The sequence below is a fragment of the Lissotriton vulgaris genome, unplaced genomic scaffold, assembly GCF_964263255.1.
Source record: "Lissotriton vulgaris unplaced genomic scaffold, aLisVul1.2 SCAFFOLD_2488, whole genome shotgun sequence".
Lineage (NCBI taxonomy): Eukaryota > Metazoa > Chordata > Amphibia > Caudata > Salamandridae > Lissotriton > Lissotriton vulgaris.
In genome coordinates this window covers 155,648-176,943 of record NW_028243974.1, presented here as the reverse complement: position 1 = coordinate 176,943, position 21,296 = coordinate 155,648, and the positions used below count along the sequence as shown (strand labels likewise).

The 21,296-nt window shown below is 44.2% G+C and overlaps 1 protein-coding gene and 1 pseudogene across 1 annotated transcript in view; one reads left to right on the top strand and one right to left on the bottom strand.

The window, feature by feature from the left end:
* Positions 1-3,630, top strand: part of LOC147668192 (uncharacterized) — a 97,395-nt pseudogene extending 93,765 nt beyond the window's left edge.
* The window catches only part of LOC147668191 (uncharacterized), a gene marked incomplete at its 3' end in the record, with an annotated part of 255,181 nt that overhangs the window by 185,932 nt on the left and 47,953 nt on the right, over positions 1-21,296 (bottom strand). Inside the window, exons 2-3 of the mRNA XM_086948715.1 lie at positions 13,307-13,444; positions 12,128-12,181 (exon numbers count right to left, since the gene is read on the bottom strand). The remainder of the gene's footprint in view (positions 1-12,127; positions 12,182-13,306; positions 13,445-21,296) is intronic.

Genomic DNA, 21,296 nt, shown 5'->3' with positions numbered 1-21,296 from the left:
AGGCAGCAAGTGTGTGAATTTCCCACTGCCTTCAAACAGGTTAGTAGCTACAAGAAAAAGGCTCGATACAGGGCTTGCACTTAGAATACGGATATGAAATAGAAGAATAGTTGATAACCATAGCCAAGAAAGGCAGTAAGTACGTGTGTGTACGTGTAGATGATGTATTGATTGAGTGGTAGAGGAGTAATGTAAAAAATAAGAAAGGCTGCAAGTGTGCAAATTATCCACTGCCATTTTATCAACTGCCAGGTCACTCCCCACGCCGCTCGACTCCTCTAGGACCCGAGTGACGCCGAGGGTTCGCCGCTGGTGTGCCCCGGGTTTGCATTGCTTTCCTCACTGTAATTTTGGTACTGCTCACCTGTATTTTTACTGTGTCATTGTCTTTTGTGGATTGTTAGGCGCTCCTTGAGCGCCCCTGCCCTCAGTGCCCCCCTGCTCCCCGCTTCCGGCCACTGCTCCCCCGTGGCTCGCCCCCTTTTTCTTTCTGTTCCCCTGCCCGCCCGCCCATTGGCCACCCCGCTCCTGCCTCCCAGCTACCCCTCCCTCCCACTTGGCCTCTTATGGAGGTCGCGCAGCGGGCGAGTGCAGCGGGCGTGCCGCTGGTGCACCAAAGGCACGCCAAAGGCAGGCCCGTCTGCGCACATCCGCACATGGACCGTGCCCTGCACCAGAACCCCTTGCCCCAGCTGTTGCCAGGGCACCCGACTGAGGTACGACACTGCCACCCTCACCGCAATCAACACAGAACGACCTGCTGCCTGCCACCGAGCCACCCCGAAGCGCACCCACGGACCCTTCACCTGCCAAGCATGCAAATTCTCCTGCCTCCGAACCTGCACCCCGCCCACTGAACACAGCAACGACAACAACAGACACCTCAAGTGGATCCTGCTCAACACCCGCTCCATCCACAAACACACCGTCGAACTCTGGGAACTCCTTGATACAACAGCACCAGACGTCGCCTTCCTCACGGAAACCTGGGTGAATGCCTCCTCGGCCCCTGACATCGCCATAGCCATCCCGGATGGCTACAAAATCACCCGGATGGACCGCGTCAACAAAACTGGAGGAGGAATCGCCATCATCCACAAGAACAACATCAGCGTCACGACCAACGCTGAAGACACACTCACTGCCGCCGAACACCTACACTTCGAGATCCACACCGGCCCCCAGAACCCCCTCAGAGGAACTCTCCTTACAGACCTCCGGGCCCACGGACACAATTCAGCGAAACCATCGCCGTCTTCATCAGCCTGCACGCCCTAGCCTCACCAGAGTACATCCTCCTAGGGGACCTGAACTTCCACCTGTAGAAAAACAACGACAACAACACCACCACCCTGCTCAACAACCTCGCCAACCTTGGAATCAAGCAACTGGTGAACACCCCCACCCACTACGCTTGCCACATGCTCGACCCCATCTTTTCTGCCAGCAGCCACGTTGCCTTCAGCCACTCCACCGGACTACACTGGACCGACCACAGCTGCATCCACTTAACCTTCAAGAAGACCACATCTCACCACCATACGCTACAGATCCCCGCAGATGCTGGAGCAGAGTCACCATAGACCAGATGACCACATCGCTTAGCTAGAACCCACCTGTCGACACCCCTGACACCAACGACGCAGCAGACAATCTCGCACATTGGATCACCAACTGCGCCGATTACCTCGCTCCACTGAAGAAACCCCCAGGCAAAACTAGCAACAGAAAAACCTCATAGTTCACAGACGCCCTCAAAATTGCAAAGAAATCATGCTGAACCCTCGAAAAAGCTTGGCGTCACAAGCGGACATCAGAAAACATGACAGCCCTCAAGAGCGCCACCCGCGAATACCACCAGATGATCTGCACCACCAAAAGGACATCATTCAAAGAGCGGCTGGACAACAACTCCCACAACAGAAAGGAACTCTTCAGCATCATCAAAGAGCTCTCCAACCCCAGCGCGAGCAACAACGATATCACACTGTCGCAAGACCTCTGCAACTCCCTCGCCGCATTCTTCTACCACAAGATCGCAGCTATATGCGACAGCTTCAGACCCCACACTCCGCCCAAAGCCACCAAACCAACAACCCCCACCACCAGCCTCAGCGATGGACGCCCATCAGCACTGAAGAAACCATCCGCGTCATGAACACCATCCACTCCGGCTCCCCCTCCAAACCCATGCCCTCATCATATCTTCGAACAAAGCCAACACCTTCATCACACCCCACCTCCGGAACAACATTAACAGCTCCTTCACCTCAGCCACCTTCCTTGGAAACTGGAAACACGCAGAAATCAATGCCTTTCTGAAGAAACCAACAGCGGACCCCAAAGACCTCAAGAACTTTTGCCTCATCTCTCTTCTCCCCTTCCCGGCTAAAGTCATCGAGAAGACCGTCAATAAACAGCTGACTGCATTCCTCGAAGCAAAAAACTCACTCGACCCATCCCAGTCCGGATTCCGAGCCAACCACAGCACCGAGACCCCCCTCATCGCAGCCACCGATGACATCAGGACCCTGATGGACAACGGAGAGACAGCCACTCTCATCCTCCTAGGCCTCTCGGCAGCCTTTGATACTGTCTGCCATCGCACCCTAATAACCTGCCTCTTCAACTCTGGGATACAAGGAAAGGCCCTGGACTGGATCACATCATTCTTCTCCAACAGAACCCAGAGAGTCCACCTCCCTCCCTTCTGCTCCGAGGCCACCAAGATCATCTGCGGCATAGAAATTTAGGTTTACCAAATTCAAGATCAATATGTGAGTATGGAATGTTTGCTGAAGATGCTATTGCCGAGAAGTGTGGCTCACTGGTTAGAGCAGGCAGACCTGGAAGCAGAGGTCAGCCCGGGACCAGGGTTCAATTCCTGGCTCGGCGGGGTCTTGAGACCTAATATGTCCCTTGACTCAACAATTCTCACTCCGGTGCCTACTCGATTCATGGGTTCACACTCTGCGACTCTGGGCAATAGCTTGCTTAATCTCCACAACGGCCCCTCGTGGCGGGATGCCTGGCTTTCACCTTGCGGATACCCTGCCGGGGTTATCTCACAGAGGAATACCAGGACGGGTTCCCTAAGCAAGCGCTTAGAAACCAGTGGTGATTTGCGCTATATAAATTCATGTACATTGCTGCAGTTGATGTGCTTGGTGCAGCAGCAAGTGGGTTGTCCTGCGATCTCTGTGTTGCAGCTCAAACAAAGTTGTTGGGGTGCAAGTTGTTTATGTGTTGCACTATATTTGCTGTGCCAAAGGAGTATATTTTGGATTGATCACACCTTGAAAGAGTTGTTTGGCAAATTTTACAGGTTACTAATGGTTGGTGTGTTTCAGTTAGTATGTGTCTGGACTTTGCTGGAATCTTTAAGGGAAACATTAGGGCTTCCATAATACAGAAATACTTTGTACTTAGTTTAAAAAAAAAATTTGTATTCCTCATATACCCTTTTAGGCGTTCCAGATGGAAAATCCCAACCTCTCCCCTCTAATCGAGATGCACCGGTTCCGATGTTTGAGACCCATGGAGAGAGAGAAGGGGTATAACCCTCTAGCAGCGACTGTTTTCTTAATCCACTCCATTTCACACTATCTTGGTGACCTTGTGTTACTATGAAGGAAAGAACCAACAGTGCCCAGGTGAAATCATTGGAATACCGTCATCTGTTCCGCAAAGCCACAAGGGCCGCCCAGACCTTACCATAGCTTGTGCTATCACATGCTATATCGGATTCACTTGTGTAAATGATATGTTTCAGGCACTCTGTAAACGTAGGGGCGTTAACAACTTTCCAGGCCCTACATATTTCTCGTCTTGCCAGGATGAGGACATAGAAAATAAATTTGGACGCCATGTCATTAAGATGATAATCTGTATCTCACCCAAACAAGATAGTCCCCGGGGAGACCTCCAATTGTGTATGTAGACCATCGGGCAAGAATTCCTGTACTCTGGTCCAATAGCTTATTATCATCAGACAATCTACAAACACGTGAAAGTCATCAGCTGCCAATTGTTTACACCTGGGACAATAGTGTTCTAAGCCAGTGATCTTAACTAATTTTTTCGGTGATATGTAGACTCTATACATAGTAAAGAGATGGTTTCTCTTGAGATGGGCTGATTTGACAACTGCCTGCAGCATAGTGAAAGAGTCCCCCCATTGGTCCCTTATATTGTTAAGATTTAGACCAGTAGCACTACCCCACAATTTTTGGAGCTCGGGTTCCGTCACTCCCTCATGACCGGATGTTATTCACTAGTCGGACCGCAATGAGAACAGTGTTGGGAGGTACAGACGGAAGCGGATGTCTTAGGAACAAAAACCGGATACAATAGCGATGTCGGAACGGAGTGGAAACAGGTCCGAGCACACAGGTGCATCTTATTAAACTTTGCCCGGGAATTTCAGCGGGCTGAGATTGGACATCGGGCTCCTTATATTGCATTGAAACCATGGAGAGACCGCTATCGGGATTTGTCATACCCGGGCGATAGGAGAGAAGCGAGGCTCCTATTTTTTCGGTGAGTCATTTATAAGTAAAGAACGGATTTACTAGACTGAGTTAAGTTAAAGTAGATTAATAGGGCGTCGCACTTGTCTTTTTTTATCCCTATAGACTATGACTTTTGCAGGAAAGAGATGAGGTCAGAAACGGGCATTTTCACGACATGAATTTTCTAGATACTTGGGTGAGTAATGTTACCTTTGCATATAGAAGGATAACTTAAGGCATTAGCCTGGGCATAATTAAATGAATGAGGAGTTCACAATTTGTACTGTTTAAATCACAATAGGAGAAATAATTGGAGAAGTTCATTGGAAGAATAGAGCAGTTGAATGAAGGCTCAGATTTGGAGTGGACAATATCAGCTCACTGGCTCACAGGTATATTTTTGTGGATAATGAATTTAGAAATTGAGAGGTATTGGTAGGAAGTATAAAAAACTGGTTATGGCTCACATGTGCCCTTAGAGATGTTTAGGAACAGAACAACAAATACGGGAGTATATAGGGGTTACATACACCCAGCACTTTCCCTGATTTAACAAACTGTTATAGTACTGGTAGTAATTATAAAAATAACGGTAAGGGTCTTACATGTGTCTTTATGAATGTTTAGGAACAGAACAACAGATATTGGAGTACATAGGGTTTACATATATCCAGCACTTTCTCTGATGAAATATGCTGTTGCAGGTATTAGGAGCGAGGAATATGGCACACGCCTATTGATTGAACCTTTTGATTGAAATACTAAGAAATGGTATTACACTTTTAGATTAATGAAGACATATGATTGACCTTGGGAGCCTCCTACACTTAAAGCGTTGAAACTTTGCAGAAATTGGAAGCATTACACTAACAATAATTCAAGGTGAGCCCCTAGTTTGGGTTACCAGTTAATAACTCTAACATGGCATAATATATGCCGTTTTAGTTGAATTCTGAACTGGTTGCCTACATTATCCCGGTTTGTTCAAGATATGCAACTAAAGAAATGTATAGATATCTTTGCATGTAAAAATTCCCGCTAAATCCCTTGGTTTGCGAGCGAAAGTCATAATATTTCATGACAATATTATTACCTTATTGGCACCAGATGGTATGGTGTTGTAATATACAAATGTATAAATTCTCTTTGTTTTTTTCATGTAAAGGAATGTGTTACTTATACATATGTATTTTATGTTTACATTCACAGCCCTGATGACGTCCTATTTCCAGGACGAAACGCGTCGGCTGTTGGGAGTATAAAGAAAAATATACCAAGAACATATGAATTATTTTTGTTTCCTTGATTAACTGTTGCTTGACAATTATTGATTTTGTGGTGACAAATTGTGATTAAATATTGGTACTGTCTTACCCAACAAAAATTTTTGTACTCCCAGCTCATTCTTTGAGTTTATATTAGGCTAGTTTAGGGTTGGACGGTGCCCTAGTAGGTGGTAGAAGTGCAACAAAAAAGACATTTGACTAAACTATCCCTCAGAGTTCACCAAGGTATACCCTACGTCATCCGTTTCTTTTGCAAAAGTATTGTAGAAGGGTAGAGGTAGCACGAGGGACAAGTTAATAATGGATGACGATAGAGATAAGTTAGCAGCAGAGCTGATCCTGATGTACTATGGTTTTTATAACTCTAGCCAATCTCGCTGCCAAAACCCCTGCAAAGATCTTATAGTCAGTGTTTAGCAACGAGATTGGCCTGTAAGACTCAATTGTTAAGGGGTCTTTATTAGGTTTCAGGATCAGAGTGACAGTGGCTTCTGACCAAGTTTGTGGGGTAGTCTCACCTGAAAGATATATTTTATTAAACAAATTTGTTAGGACCAAAACTACCTTGTCTAAGCCTATCAGATATAACTCTACCGGGAGCCCATCTGGGTCGGCTGCCTTTCCCTTGGTCATTTTGTTTATCTGATTTCGGACTTTGCCCTCTCTTATAGTTGAGGACAAAAATGCTCTATCCAACTCTGCTAACTGAGGCAGGACAAGCTGATTTAACCAAACATCTGCTCTTTGAGAAGAAAAACTATTCTCTTCTGTATATAGATTCTGCATGAATAGTTTGGCCTCCTCACTGATCTGGTCATCATCATAAGTGGTGACCCCTGTGTTGCCTTGATCTGATTTCTGACCCTGTCTGTCCTGGCCTTCCAGGTGAGAAGTCGTCCACACTTTTCCCCATAGGAGAGATTTTGCAGTTTGCTTGCCTCCCATCTGTCTTTAAGTGTTTTATCTAATGTAGCCTGATATTCCGCCTGTAGGGTATCTAGCTCGCTTTGTAAAGAAAGCAGGTTAGTCTGCTGATCCAGCAATGCCCTCTGGAGCTGCTGCTCTTAATGTTTGATCTGCTGAAGACATTCTTCTTCCGCCCTTATTTATTTTTCCAAATCATTAATGTGCTCAGGGATCCTCTCATAAAGGGCTTAAAGGCCTCCCATACGACTTGATCAGTCGTAGTACCGCAATTTAGCCTAAAATACTCCACTACCTGCAGCTCCAATAATTTTTTACCTCCTCTTTTTAAAGTATTGACCTATCCAGAGTCCACCTTCTTAATTGCTTGCCCTGTTTAAGCTTAATTGTTAGTTCTACCATGGAATGATCAGAAAGTAAAGCTGGAATGTATGATATAGTATCTACTGCAGGAAAAAGCACCTGATCCAATAAAAAGAAGTTGATTCTAGAATGATGTATGTATCTGCGGCTATAGAAGGAGAAATCGCTCACATTGTCATTCTTCACCCTCCAGATATCTAAGAGGTTGAAATCTTTCATGATGTTTTTAAGCTCGATTTGTGATTTGCGAGGGGGGGTAAATTTGGCCCTGGAAGTGCGATCCAAGGTTGCATCAAAGATCAGGTTAAAATCTCCACCTATAATAATGGGTATCGCCAGAGCCAAGAGGCTAGCTTGTAAGCTCAACAGGGCCCCTAGAGAGTCTACATTAGGCCCATAGTAGACTGCACTTGCTAACCGTGAGCTATTAACCACAAGAGATGCAGTCAGCCATCTGCCTGAATGGTCAGTCTCAAACCTCTCTACCTTAATCCCGGCATTTGCACGGATTATAATGGCCACTCCTCTTGTGTTTCCACTCTGGTTGGAGCAGAGAAGGTCTTGGACCCACCTATGCTTGCCAAATGCTGCCCTGCACTCTAGTGGTTCTAAATGCGTTTCCTCAAGCAGACAAATATGGGCCCCTGATTTGTTCAAGAATTCACAGATTCTAGAAAATGTCCTGCTGTCCCTTAACCCATTTACGTTCCAACTTACAATTTTTATTTTATTAAATATGCTGGTCATCTGAGAGAATATCTTGGAGGAGACTTAATGCTGCTTCCATTCTTTTCCCACTAGAGAGTTGCGCCTTATCTTTATTTGTTTTCATGGCAATATGAGGAATGCTTTTTCCCTTTTCTGATCCCAACCCCCCCTGCACCCTCCCACCTCCCTTGAGGAACCCCCACCTGTAACCTTTGGCGATCTTGGGAACCCTCTGCTCTAACTAAGGATATACCTCCGTGTATGGAAAACTAGAAAGAAAACTGTGCCCTTCCTTAATCTAGAGGTGAGAAAAACAATTTTTCCTTTTTTTATTATATATTTTATATTTTTCAATTTATATTCCCCTAGATGCCTTATAACTACTATCACTCTAGCTTCCCCCATAGCCCCTGACTTTTCATATTTTATATGTGTGTATATTTTAATTTTTCTTTCCTTTTTTCCCCACTGAAACTAGATGTAAGGGGGTGCTGTCAGTGTGTTGAACTATCGAACTATCTATCGAACTTTAGCCATAGACCATGGACCTTCAAAAAAAAGGGGGAAGGAGATCGTTCTAGCGTTGAGTTTCTTTCATGTTGGCTAAAAAAGTGTCGACTTCTTGAGGAAAGGTAAAGTTATAAGTTTTTTTCCTCCAGACCACTTTCAAAGCGGCAGGGAATTTCATCAAGACTTGCGTACCCTGCCTCCTGAGGTCAGACATTCGTGACCCCAACTCCCACTGCCTCTGTGCTGTGACTCCGCCTACATCTGAACGAATAAAGTATTTTGTTGAATTTATCTGGAGAGATGTGTCCGTGAGTGCCCTACCTAAGATCAGCTACTTTACCGCGTATGAGGGGAAGTTAACTAAGATCTTCCTTGGAGCTTTTCTGTCGGGGTCCTATCTAAATGGGTCCCTGTGTGTGCTCTGGATTTTGCTTTCAAGGTCAATATCCGGTTTGTCTTTTAGCACCCCTTCTCTAAGAAGCTTACATATCAGAGACTTTACATCGCCATTTTCTGCCCCTTCAGGTATATTGAGAAATTTCAAATAATTCCTCCTGGCGTGAATCTCCAGTCGCTCCATATCCATTTGCAGCGTTCTATTCTGAGCTTTTAGATCAGCTATGTCTCTTGAATGGGCTTGAGAAACTTCAGACAGAGTGGCAACCTCCCCTTCAGCGCCTCTGTCCGATTACAGATATTGTCTAGTTTTGTTTCAAGGCTGGTGCATTTCTCATTTATCTCCTTCTGATTCCCCTCAGAAATGTCAAATTTAGAGAGTAAATCTGGAGGAACATGGCGGCTGGTTGACGCCAGCTGGGGGAACTCCGTTTCCGACTGGAAGAGCCTCGTCAGTTCTGCGTGTTTCTGAGGCTGGATGTTATCTTTAGAAACGGTGAGAGTGCCGATATAATGTCGCATTTTAACTGAAGACGGCTGGAATGCCAGAAACCGGTACTCGGAAGCTTGTTTCCGGTCCAGAGAAGACATGGCCTGGCAGTTCGGGCTGGACTGTTCCCATGAGGCACAGGGTCAGACTGAATTGCATATAGCCATGTCTGAACTGGGGTGGCAGAGTGGGCTAAAGAACGGTGATGGATTCAACCCAGATCTATTGACTGGGTGTGAGTGTTTGATTGATTCAGATGCTCCGTCCATCACCACCCCCTTTTGTACCGCTTTTGGCCGCCATAAGTGTGGCAGGGTATACTCAGACGTGAGTCCCCTGCTCACTTTGCCACTGGATTCAAGCAAGCCGGGCTGAAGACGGCTGGAATGCCAGAATCCGGTCCTCGGAAGCTTGTTTCCGGTCCAGAGAAGACATGGCTTGGCAGTTCGGGCTGGACTGTTCCCATGAGGCACAGGGTTAGACTGATTTGCATATAGCCATGTCTGAACTGGGGTGGCAGAGTGGGCTAAAGAACGGTGATGGATTCAACCCAGATCTTTTGACTGGGTGTGAGTCTTTGATTGATTCAGATGCTCCGTCCATCACTACCCTCTTTTGTACCGCTTTTGGCCGCCATAAGTGTGGCAGGGTATACTCAGACGTGAGTCCCTTGCTCACTTTGCCACTGGATTCAAGCAAGCCGGGCTGAAGACGGCTGGAATGCCTGAAACCGGTCCTCGGAAGCTTGTTTCCGGTCCAGAGAAGACATGGCTTGGCAGTTCGGGCTGGACTGTTCCCATGAGGCACAGGGTCAGACTGATTTGCATATAGCCATGTCTGAACTGGGGTGGCAGAGTGGGCTAAAGAACGGTGATGAATTCAACCCAGATCTTTTGACTGGGTGTGAGTGTTTGATTGATTCAGATGCTCCGTCCATCACCACCCCCTTTTGTACCGCATTTTAACTTATAGCATTTTTTTGAATTATTTTTCCTTATTTTTTTCTTATCCTTTACGGCGGGCTGCCTGAGTCTTGAGGTGGCAGGCGGCAGGACCCTGGGGAGAGCCGGATGGGCGTGGACGCTGCCGCAATGGAGCTGGAGGCGGGGGCTAACATTGGAGTGAGAAACACCGGGGAAGCCTGCTGCCGGGCGAGACTCTGGCGTCGCATAAGGGCTGCGGCTGCAAGAATCAATTTTCACGTTTCCAAACGCGCTTGTGCCGCAATTATATGGTCAGTGACGGGGTCTGAAGGGAAGGGCAGTACGCTTCACTGTGCCTCCGGTGCTTCCAGAATTGGGCATTACTGTTTAACATACTTGTTGCCAGCTGTGCGGAGGTTCGAGGTTCCCCTGCAGCCAGGTGGCGAGGGGATGGACATTGTATCTGAGGGGAGCACAGTACCTGAAGAGCGCCTTGTGAAGCAGAAACAGAAGGAGCCACGAGGGGGGTTGGAGGTTGGGGAGGGTAGCCGGCATAGAGAAGGGGGGGTTCTGAAGGCTACATCTGAGGGGCTAGCGCAGCCCGCCCTACCAGTAGTTAAGAACAGACACCAGCTACGCTCTCAGCTGGATAGAGAGCTTTTGTTGCGCAATACTGGTTGCACAGCAGGGGTGGTCCCTCTTACTCCATGACAGAAAAAGGAGAGGAGAGAAAAAAGCAAGACAGTGGAGGCTAAGAAGCGTAAAAACTGCCCCTTTATTAAAGCCTACCCCCTCACTGAAGTCCTTTTTTAAAATAATGGAGTAGGTGACTGCCTCCAAGGGGGGCACCTTCTATCACTAGTACAGACAACGTCAGTCCCCTAAAGGTAGCCAAGCAGGCAGCCCTCCGAGCCAGAGAGATCTAGGGGATGGTCAGCTAGACTCTTCCCCCGAGGTAGTGGAAGTTTCGGCATCCCAGGTACCTCCAGAGCCTAGTCCCCAGTCCACGGCTAGACCACTAGGTGACAATTTTGCAATTGATCCCACGGGGGCTTGGCAGGCAGAGATGGGTAGTGGTCATATCAGGTTTGGGTTACTCCTCCAATCCCTTTGAGAGGATTTGCTCTCTAAATTTGAGAAATGCTTTGTACTTAGTGACATCCAATTCTATTTTATGTTGAACGGTTGAATTCTACATCCGCCTTTAGGACTAATGGGAGGGTAGCATTTTAAAGTGTTTGACAGGTTACACTACATGTGTCCATGCAGCTAAAGAAAACGTAGCATGGTTATGCATGGGCATCCTCTTACACAAAACGTAGCACTCAGCATTCAGAATTGTAAAAGCTTGCCATAGGAATGACTGATGAGTTTATATATGTCAGCGAGAAAAGAAAAAAAAATAAGTACGCTTGTTTTACATTAGAGATACACAGACCTGAGAGACTATGCATGTAAATCCATTAAATCTTTTTTGAAGGTATGGAAGAAAGCAGTGAAAGGGTGTTTAGAAGCAATACTGTCCAGCATAAAAAGTGCATTATTGTCCTTTTTGTTGAGTCTAAACACAACTTTTGGATTATGACCATGGAATAGTTGGGTAACTATATCATAGCTTCTATTGTCAGATATCTACCTTAGTGATAGTGGAATTACCACTACTTGTTAGACTACCATTGAAAAATCTTGTGTAGAGGAGCGGTATTGCTTCTTGACTTTCAAAGAGAAGGAAGATTTAAATTTATATTTCAACACCTAAACAAAATAATTGCTGAATTTCAAAAAGAAAATTAAGTAGGAATGTTAGAGGAAGTCTGGTCCAACTCTAAAAGGATTGTGCAAATCGTGACAGCTGAAAGAAGTGTGTCTCAACATTAGTTTTTGTGATAATTCAGACACAACACTAAATTGCAGGAGTGTGAAAATATCTAGTTAGATATCTTGCATGCGATCATATGTTACTTAAAAACATACATTTTGTACATATCTAACCAGTAAAAGGTAAGTAAGATTTACATTTGGTTTTATAAAGTCAAGGTGGAGTCATCTGCTGCATTCGAAACATTGGGCCTGTTGGGAAGATAATGAAAGGTAACTTGTTATTAACATTGCATTGTGTAAAGGTCAATAGCTTTTTGAAATGAAAACTTTATATGTATTTACATGGTAAACATGGTTATCTCTCATCGCTAAGCGGAAATGTATTAATGACTCCATAACTTGGAAGGGTGCATAGACAGCTTTCCAACATGTTGGACGTAACTCTAAAAAGACCCTTGCAAATGCCTCAGTTATCTGAGTGAGAGTAACATACTTCCTGTTTCAGACAAATGTGAACTGGAGAGTTAATGAGCTCTAAAGACTCCAAGGACGTATATCACTTAATTTTGATATTCTGCATTTACCGTCATTGAGGGTACTTACCATTAACTTTTGCACGTATGTTGTTGAAGTATCTTGGTTGCAGACAACACAATACTTTTCAACAGACTATAAATGTAAAAAAACATAACAGCAATGGTAACAATTAAAAACTTAGTTTGCAATATATTATGCATGAGTCTAGGTGTTTTTAGATCCAGGATTAGAGACAGTTACAACTGTTGCAAACATATTCAAATGGCTTCACTACAAACAATATTGAAAATTCACAACTATAATGACAATATCTTACTATACTATGTTAAAAAGTAAGGATATGTCTTTATCTATGAAAGATCTTTTATGAAAAAACAAAATAAAGAAGAATCCAATGTTCAGGACAACACTAGAGTGTGAGACCTTATTTATCATTGAAATGTTAAAGTCAAATGTTAGGTTCATTGCAATTTTCAGTCCATAATTCCCGGGAAATATTACATTAGTAAAAATCAGGGTAACTGGCTGCTGAGTTAGGTAGCATTCTGCAAACTGAAAACATAATAATAAATGTATATGCTGAGCAAAAATCGAACCTGAATGTTAAAGCAATCATAGGTTTCAGAGTAGAGAATTTCAGTACACACGTTGATGGGAAATTATTACTTAAAGATAAGTAACTGTAATAGGAATGAAAATATACATATATTTGGTGTTGAGAGATATTTTTGAGCGGAAGGCATCGATTACTTGTAAAAAAATATGAAAGCACATGAGCTTCTAAAGAGGAAGCAATATTTACATAATACGCTATTAGCTATAGTATACACAATTTACATGTAGCAGAACGTGGTGTACCTGGTACAGGTGCTGAAGATGGAACAGGTTGTGAAGATCGAACAGGTTGTGAAGATCGAACAGGTCTTGAAGATGGTACAGGTGCTGGTGAATTATCACTGGGTATGCTTCCTGCAACTTAATTTTGAAAAAGTATAATTTCTTAAAGAAGAAATTAGTTTAACAACCTAACACAAGCGTTTCTCAAACATAAAAAGTTAATCCAAAATAACTTTCTTATATTAATGTAGTTTGAAAAATATGTTGTGTGCCGAAAGTTTAAGCGAGGGATATAGAGTACAGTCTATGCAAATACAGAGGTAAGGCCTGTCAAATGGATGCAGTTTGAAAATATGACAGTTAAACAAACGGCGCTCAGGCCCTGCAGTGATAGGCTTGATTTTTATATTTAGAGTTTCTTGTGTGGGTGGCATAATTACTGCTGTAGGCCCAGTAGTAGCATTTACATGAGCAGCCTTGGTATACATAGTATACATAACTATCAAGACTAACATTTTAATCATGACAAACAGTTACCATTACACTTTCAAAAGGAAGCAATTGCACTTAAAGACTGATCATGAAGTGGTGAAGTGTCCAAAACATGTATTTTGGTGAAAGCATGTCATAAATTATGTACGATAGAGGGAAAAATGGTTAAGGAACCTAAGCCAAATAAAGGGCCAATACAACACTGTAGTGTCAAGGTTATAAATAAAACAATTATTATGAATTAAAACAATGCTAGTCTGAGGAGGCAAAACTTTCGTAAGCCAACTAGAGCACAGAAAAAAAACAACTATAGGTCACGTGAGGATGCAAGAGATGTTAAGTCAGCGGAGGATTACAAGGGAGCAAATATGATGATTAGGAGAGAGTATGTATGTTGAAACACAAAGCATGTGGCGTAGCACAAACATGCAACATATATATTTATGAACACACAATATATAAGAAAACAGGCCTGGAAAGGCCATGTGAGGCAGTAATAAATATTAAAATTCATGGGAGAAAAAAAAAGGAAAACAGAGCTGGGGGGGCCACGTGACGCAGTAAAAAAATAATACTAATATGAATGCAGAAATTGGACCAATACAGGCTAAAGCATGGGGCACAGTGCAAAAATACTACACAGAAATTCATGCATGCACAATTTATTTAGAAAAGGCCTAGTAGGGCCCTGTGACGCAGAAGGTAATATTACGATCAACCATATACGATCAATAAGAATAGAGGCCTGGGAAGGCCACGTGAGGTAGCAATAAATATTAAAAGTTACAGGACGATTAAGAGGGAACAAATAAGATGAAGTACAAAGCACATGGAGCAAAAAAATAAAGCAAAAGAGAGCAATGAGGGGCACATGATGCAGTCAAAAAAATTATACTATTATGAACGCACAATTTATAAGAATACAGGCTAAAGCACGTGACACTTCAAAAATACGTCACAGAAATTCATGCACGTACAATTTATTTTGAAAAGGCCTAGGAGGACTCTGTGACGCAGAAGGAAATATTATGATCAATTATATATGATGAATAATAATGGAGGCCTGGGAATGCCACGTGAGGTAGCAATACATACTAAAAGTCACGGGAGGATTAGGAGGGAGCAAATACAATGAAGTACAAAGCACGTGGAGCACAAAAATAAAGCAAAACAGATCTGGGAGGGCCACGTGACGCAGTAAAAAAATAATACTAATATGAATACACAAATTAGACCAATACAGGCTAAAGCACGGGCCACAGTTCAAACACGGCACAGAAATTCGTACATACACAATTTATTTAAAAAAGGCATAGAACGGTCCTGTGACGCAGAAGGTAATATTACGACCAACCATGTACGATCAATAAGAATAGATGCCTAGGAAGGCCACGTGAGGTAGCAATAAACATTAAAAGTCACGGGAGGATTAGGAGGGAGCAAATACGATGAAGCACAGAGCATGTGCCGCAGAAAAGTAAAGCAAAACAGCTGGGAGGGGCACGTGACGCAGTAAAAAAATAATACTAATATGAATGCACAAATTGTAACAATACAGGCTAAAGCACGGGGCACAGTGCAAAAATACGACACAGAAATTCATGCACGCACAATTTATTTTCAAAAGGCCTAGAACGGTCCTGTGATGCAGAAGGTAATATTACGATCAACCATATACGATCGATAAGAATAGAGGCCTGGGAAGGCCTCGTGAGGTAGCAATAAATATTAAAAGTCACGGGAGGATTAGAAGGGAGCAAATACGATGAAGTACAAAGCATGTGGAGCACAAAAATAAAGCAAAACAGAGCTGGGAGGGCCACGTGACGCAGTAAAAAAATAATACTAATATGAATACACAAATTGGATCTATACCGGCTAAAGCACGGGGCACAGTTCAAAAATACGACACAGAAATTCATTTAGAAAAGGCCTAGGAGGGCTACATGACTCAGAAGGAACTATTATGATCAATTATATATGATGAACAATAATAAGGCCTGGGAAGGCCACGGGAGGCAGTAATAAATATTAAAAGTGACTGGAGGATTAGGAGGGAGCAAATACAATGAAATACAAAGTATGTGTCACACTAAAATAAACCAAACCAGAGCTTGGAGGGCATGCATACTATGATGCAGGTACAATTTACAGCAGAGGCTGATGTTGTGACGGCTTCTCCTACCTTTGCTTCTGTCATCTCTTGTCTTGTTTTTCAAGGTTGGGGCTTTGGCTGGGCCTGGGTAGGTGGGCGTGGGCGACACCGCCACTGCGGCTATGGTTGCGCTGGCTGGAGGGCAGCACCAGTGACACCATGTCGAGTGTCACGAGTCCTCCTCCGCTCGAGCAAACAGTTTGTAGTACAATCGAGCAGTGCAGGCAAAATTGAGCGTGCTTACTTCACTATCCGCTTTATATGGGAACCACAGGGGCTGACCAAACTAAGGGGCTCATTAGGATAGCGGATTTTCCACATCCTCTGGGTCGGCGGAAGTCACCGCCGGCCCGGAGGATGCGGAAAATCCACTGCGGACCCACCAAAGACCCACCGCCACATTAGGATGGCTGGTGGGTCCTGGTTTCAGTCCGCTGCTTTTCCGCCGCGGTTGGCTCACAACCGCGGCGGAAAAGCTCTAATATGGTGGCGATGTCTCTCAGACACCGCCAGCGATATTAGGATGGGTTTTAAAACATGCTTTTCCGTGGCGGGTATTCCGCCGTGGAAAAGCATGTGGAACTTCACTGCAGAGGCCCGTTGCGGGCCCCCTGGGTGAAGGGGGGGTGGGGGTGCACATGGGGATTACAAGGGAGCAAATATGATGATTAGGAGAGAGTATGTATGTTGAAACACAAAGCATGTGGCGTAGCACAAAAATGCAACATATATATTTATGAACACACAATATATAAGAAAACAGGCCTGGAAAGGCCATGTGAGGCAGTAATAAATATTAAAATTCATGGGAGAAAAAAAAAGGAAAACAGAGCTGGGGGGGCCACGTGACGCAGTAAAAAAATAATACTAATATGAATGCAGAAATTGGACCAATACAGGCTAAAGCATGGGGCACAGTGCAAAAATACTACACAGAAATTCATGCATGCACAATTTATTTAGAAAAGGCCTAGTAGGGCCCTGTGACGCAGAAGGTAATATTACGATCAACCATATACGATCAATAAGAATAGAGGCCTGGGAAGGCCACGTGAGGTAGCAATAAATATTAAAAGTTACAGGACGATTAAGAGGGAACAAATAAGATGAAGTACAAAGCACATGGAGCAAAAAAATAAAGCAAAAGAGAGCAATGAGGGGCACATGATGCAGTCAAAAAAATTATACTATTATGAACGCACAATTTATAAGAATACAGGCTAAAGCACGTGACACTTCAAAAATACGTCACAGAAATTCATGCACGTACAATTTATTTTGAAAAGGCCTAGGAGGACTCTGTGACGCAGAAGGAAATATTATGATCAATTATATATGATGAATAATAATGGAGGCCTGGGAATGCCACGTGAGGTAGCAATACATACTAAAAGTCACGGGAGGATTAGGAGGGAGCAAATACAATGAAGTACAAAGCACGTGGAGCACAAAAATAAAGCAAAACAGATCTGGGAGGGCCACGTGACGCAGTAAAAAAATAATACTAATATGAATACACAAATTAGACCAATACAGGCTAAAGCACGGGGCACAGTTCAAACACGGCACAGAAATTCGTACATACACAATTTATTTAAAAAAGGCATAGAACGGTCCTGTGACGCAGAAGGTAATATTACGACCAACCATGTACGATCAATAAGAATAGATGCCTAGGAAGGCCACGTGAGGTAGCAATAAACATTAAAAGTCACGGGAGGATTAGGAGGGAGCAAATACGATGAAGCACAGAGCATGTGCCGCAGAAAAGTAAAGCAAAACAGCTGGGAGGGGCACGTGACGCAGTAAAAAAATAATACTAATATGAATGCACAAATTGTAACAATACAGGCTAAAGCACGGGGCACAGTGCAAAAATACGACACAGAAATTCATGCACGCACAATTTATTTTAAAAAGGCCTAGAACGGTCCTGTGATGCAGAAGGTAATATTACGATCAACCATATACGATCGATAAGAATAGAGGCCTGGGAAGGCCTCGTGAGGTAGCAATAAATATTAAAAGTCACGGGAGGATTAGAAGGGAGCAAATACGATGAAGTACAAAGCATGTGGAGCACAAAAATAAAGCAAAACAGAGCTGGGAGGGCCACGTGACGCAGTAAAAAAATAATACTAATATGAATACACAAATTGGATCTATACCGGCTAAAGCACGGGGCACAGTTCAAAAATACGACACAGAAATTCATTTAGAAAAGGCCTAGGAGGGCTACATGACTCAGAAGGAACTATTATGATCAATTATATATGATGAACAATAATAAGGCCTGGGAAGGCCACGGGAGGCAGTAATAAATATTAAAAGTGACTGGAGGATTAGGAGGGAGCAAATACAATGAAATACAAAGTATGTGTCACACTAAAATAAACCAAACCAGAGCTTGGAGGGCATGCATACTATGATGCAGGTACAATTTACAGCAGAGGCTGATGTTGTGACGGCTTCTCCTACCTTTGCTTCTGTCATCTCTTGTCTTGTTTTTCAAGGTTGGGGCTTTGGCTGGGCCTGGGTAGGTGGGCGTGGGCGACACCGCCACTGCGGCTATGGTGGCCTGGCTGGAGGGCAGCACCAGTGACACCACGTTGAGTGTCACGAGTCCTCCTCCGCTCGAGCAAACAGTTTGTAGTACAATCGAGCAGTGCAGGCAAAATTGAGCGTGCTTACTTCACTATCCGCTTTATATGGGAACCACAGGGGCTGACCAAACTAAGGGGCTCATTAGGATAGCGGATTTTCCACATCCTCTGGGTCGGCGGAAGTCACCGCCGGCCCGGAGGATGCGGAAAATCCACTGCGGACCCACCAAAGACCCACCGTCACATTAGGATGGCTGGTGGGTCCTGGTTTCAGTCCGCTGCTTTTCCGCCGCGGTTGGCTCACAACCGCGGCGGAAAAGCTCTAATATGGTGGCGATGTCTCTCAGACACCGCCAGCGATATTAGGATGGGTTTTAAAACATGCTTTTCCGTGGCGGGTATTCCGCCGTGGAAAAGCATGTGGAACTTCACTGCAGAGGCCCGTTGCGGGCCCCCTGGGTGAAGGGGGGGTGGGGGTGCACATGGGGATTACAAGGGAGCAAATATGATGATTAGGAGAGAGTATGTATGTTGAAACACAAAGCATGTGGCGTAGCACAAACATGCAACATATATATTTATGAACACACAATATATAAGAAAACAGGCCTGGAAAGGCCATGTGAGGCAGTAATAAATATTAAAATTCATGGGAGAAAAAAAAAGGAAAACAGAGCTGGGGGGGCCACGTGACGCAGTAAAAAAATAATACTAATATGAATGCAGAAATTGGACCAATACAGGCTAAAGCATGGGGCACAGTGCAAAAATACTACACAGAAATTCATGCATGCACAATTTATTTAGAAAAGGCCTAGTAGGGCCCTGTGACGCAGAAGGTAATATTACGATCAACCATATACGATCAATAAGAATAGAGGCCTGGGAAGGCCACGTGAGGTAGCAATAAATATTAAAAGTTACAGGACGATTAAGAGGGAACAAATAAGATGAAGTACAAAGCACATGGAGCAAAAAAATAAAGCAAAAGAGAGCAATGAGGGGCACATGATGCAGTCAAAAAAATTATACTATTATGAACGCACAATTTATAAGAATACAGGCTAAAGCACGTGACACTTCAAAAATACGTCACAGAAATTCATGCACGTACAATTTATTTTGAAAAGGCCTAGGAGGACTCTGTGACGCAGAAGGAAATATTATGATCAATTATATATGATGAATAATAATGGAGGCCTGGGAATGCCACGTGAGGTAGCAATACATACTAAAAGTCACGGGTGGATTAGGAGGGAGCAAATACAATGAAGTACAAAGCACGTGGAGCACAAAAATAAAGCAAAACAGATCTGGGAGGGCCACGTGACGCAGTAAAAAAATAATACTAATATGAATACACAAATTAGACCAATACAGGCTAAAGCACGGGGCACAGTTCAAACATGGCACAGAAATTCGTACATACACAATTTATTTAAAAAAGGCATAGAACGGTCCTGTGACGCAGAAGGTAATATTACGACCAACCATGTACGATCAATAAGAATAGATGCCTAGGAAGGCCACGTGAGGTAGCAATAAACATTAAAAGTCACGGGAGGATTAGGAGGGAGCAAATACGATGAAGCACAGAGCATGTGCCGCAGAAAAGTAAAGCAAAACAGCTGGGAGGGGCACGTGACGCAGTAAAAAAATAATACTAATATGAATGCACAAATTGTAACAATACAGGCTAAAGCACGGGGCACAGTGCAAAAATACGACACAGAAATTCATGCACGCACAATTTATTTTAAAAAGGCCTAGAACGGTCCTGTGATGCAGAAGTTAATATTACGATCAACCATATACGATCGATAAGAATAGAGGCCTGGGAAGGCCTCGTGAGGTAGCAATAAATATTAAAAGTCACGGGAGGATTAGAAGGGAGCAAATACGATGAAGTACAAAGCATGTGGAGCACAAAAATAAAGCAAAACAGAGCTGGGAGGGCCACGTGACGCAGTAAAAAAATAATACTAATATGAATACACAAATTGGATCTATACCGGCTAAAGCACGGGGCACAGTTCAAAAATACGACACAGAAATTCATTTGGAAAAGGCCTAGGAGGGCTACATGACTCAGAAGGAAATATTATGATCAATTATATATGATGAACAATAATAAGGCCTGGGAAGGCCACGGGAGGCAGTAATAAATATTAAAAGTGACTGGAGGATTAGGAGGGAGCAAATACAATGAAATACAAAGTATGTGTCGCACTAAAATAAACCAAACCAGAGCTTGGAGGGCATGCATACTATGATGCAGGTACAATTTACAGCAGAGGCTGATGTTGTGACGGCTTCTCCTACCTTTGCTTCTGTCGTCTCTTGTCTTGTTTTTCAAGGTTGGGGCTTTGGCTGGGCCTGGGTAGGTGGGCGTGGGCGACACCGCCACTGCGGCTATGGTGGCCTGGCTGGAGGGCAGCAGCAGTGACACCACGTCGAGTGTCACGAGTCCTCCTCCGCTCGAGCAAACAGTTTGTAGTACAATCGAGCAGTGCAGGCAAAATTGAGCGTGCTTACTTCACTATCCGCTTTATATGGGAACCACAGGGGCTGACCAAACTAAGGGGCTCATTAGGATAGCGGATTTTCCACATCCTCTGGGTCGGCGGAAGTCACCGCCGGCCCGGAGGATGCGGAAAATCCACTGCGGACCCACCAAAGACCCACCGCCACATTAGGATGGCTGGTGGGTCCGGGTTTCAGTCCGCTGCTTTTCCGCCGC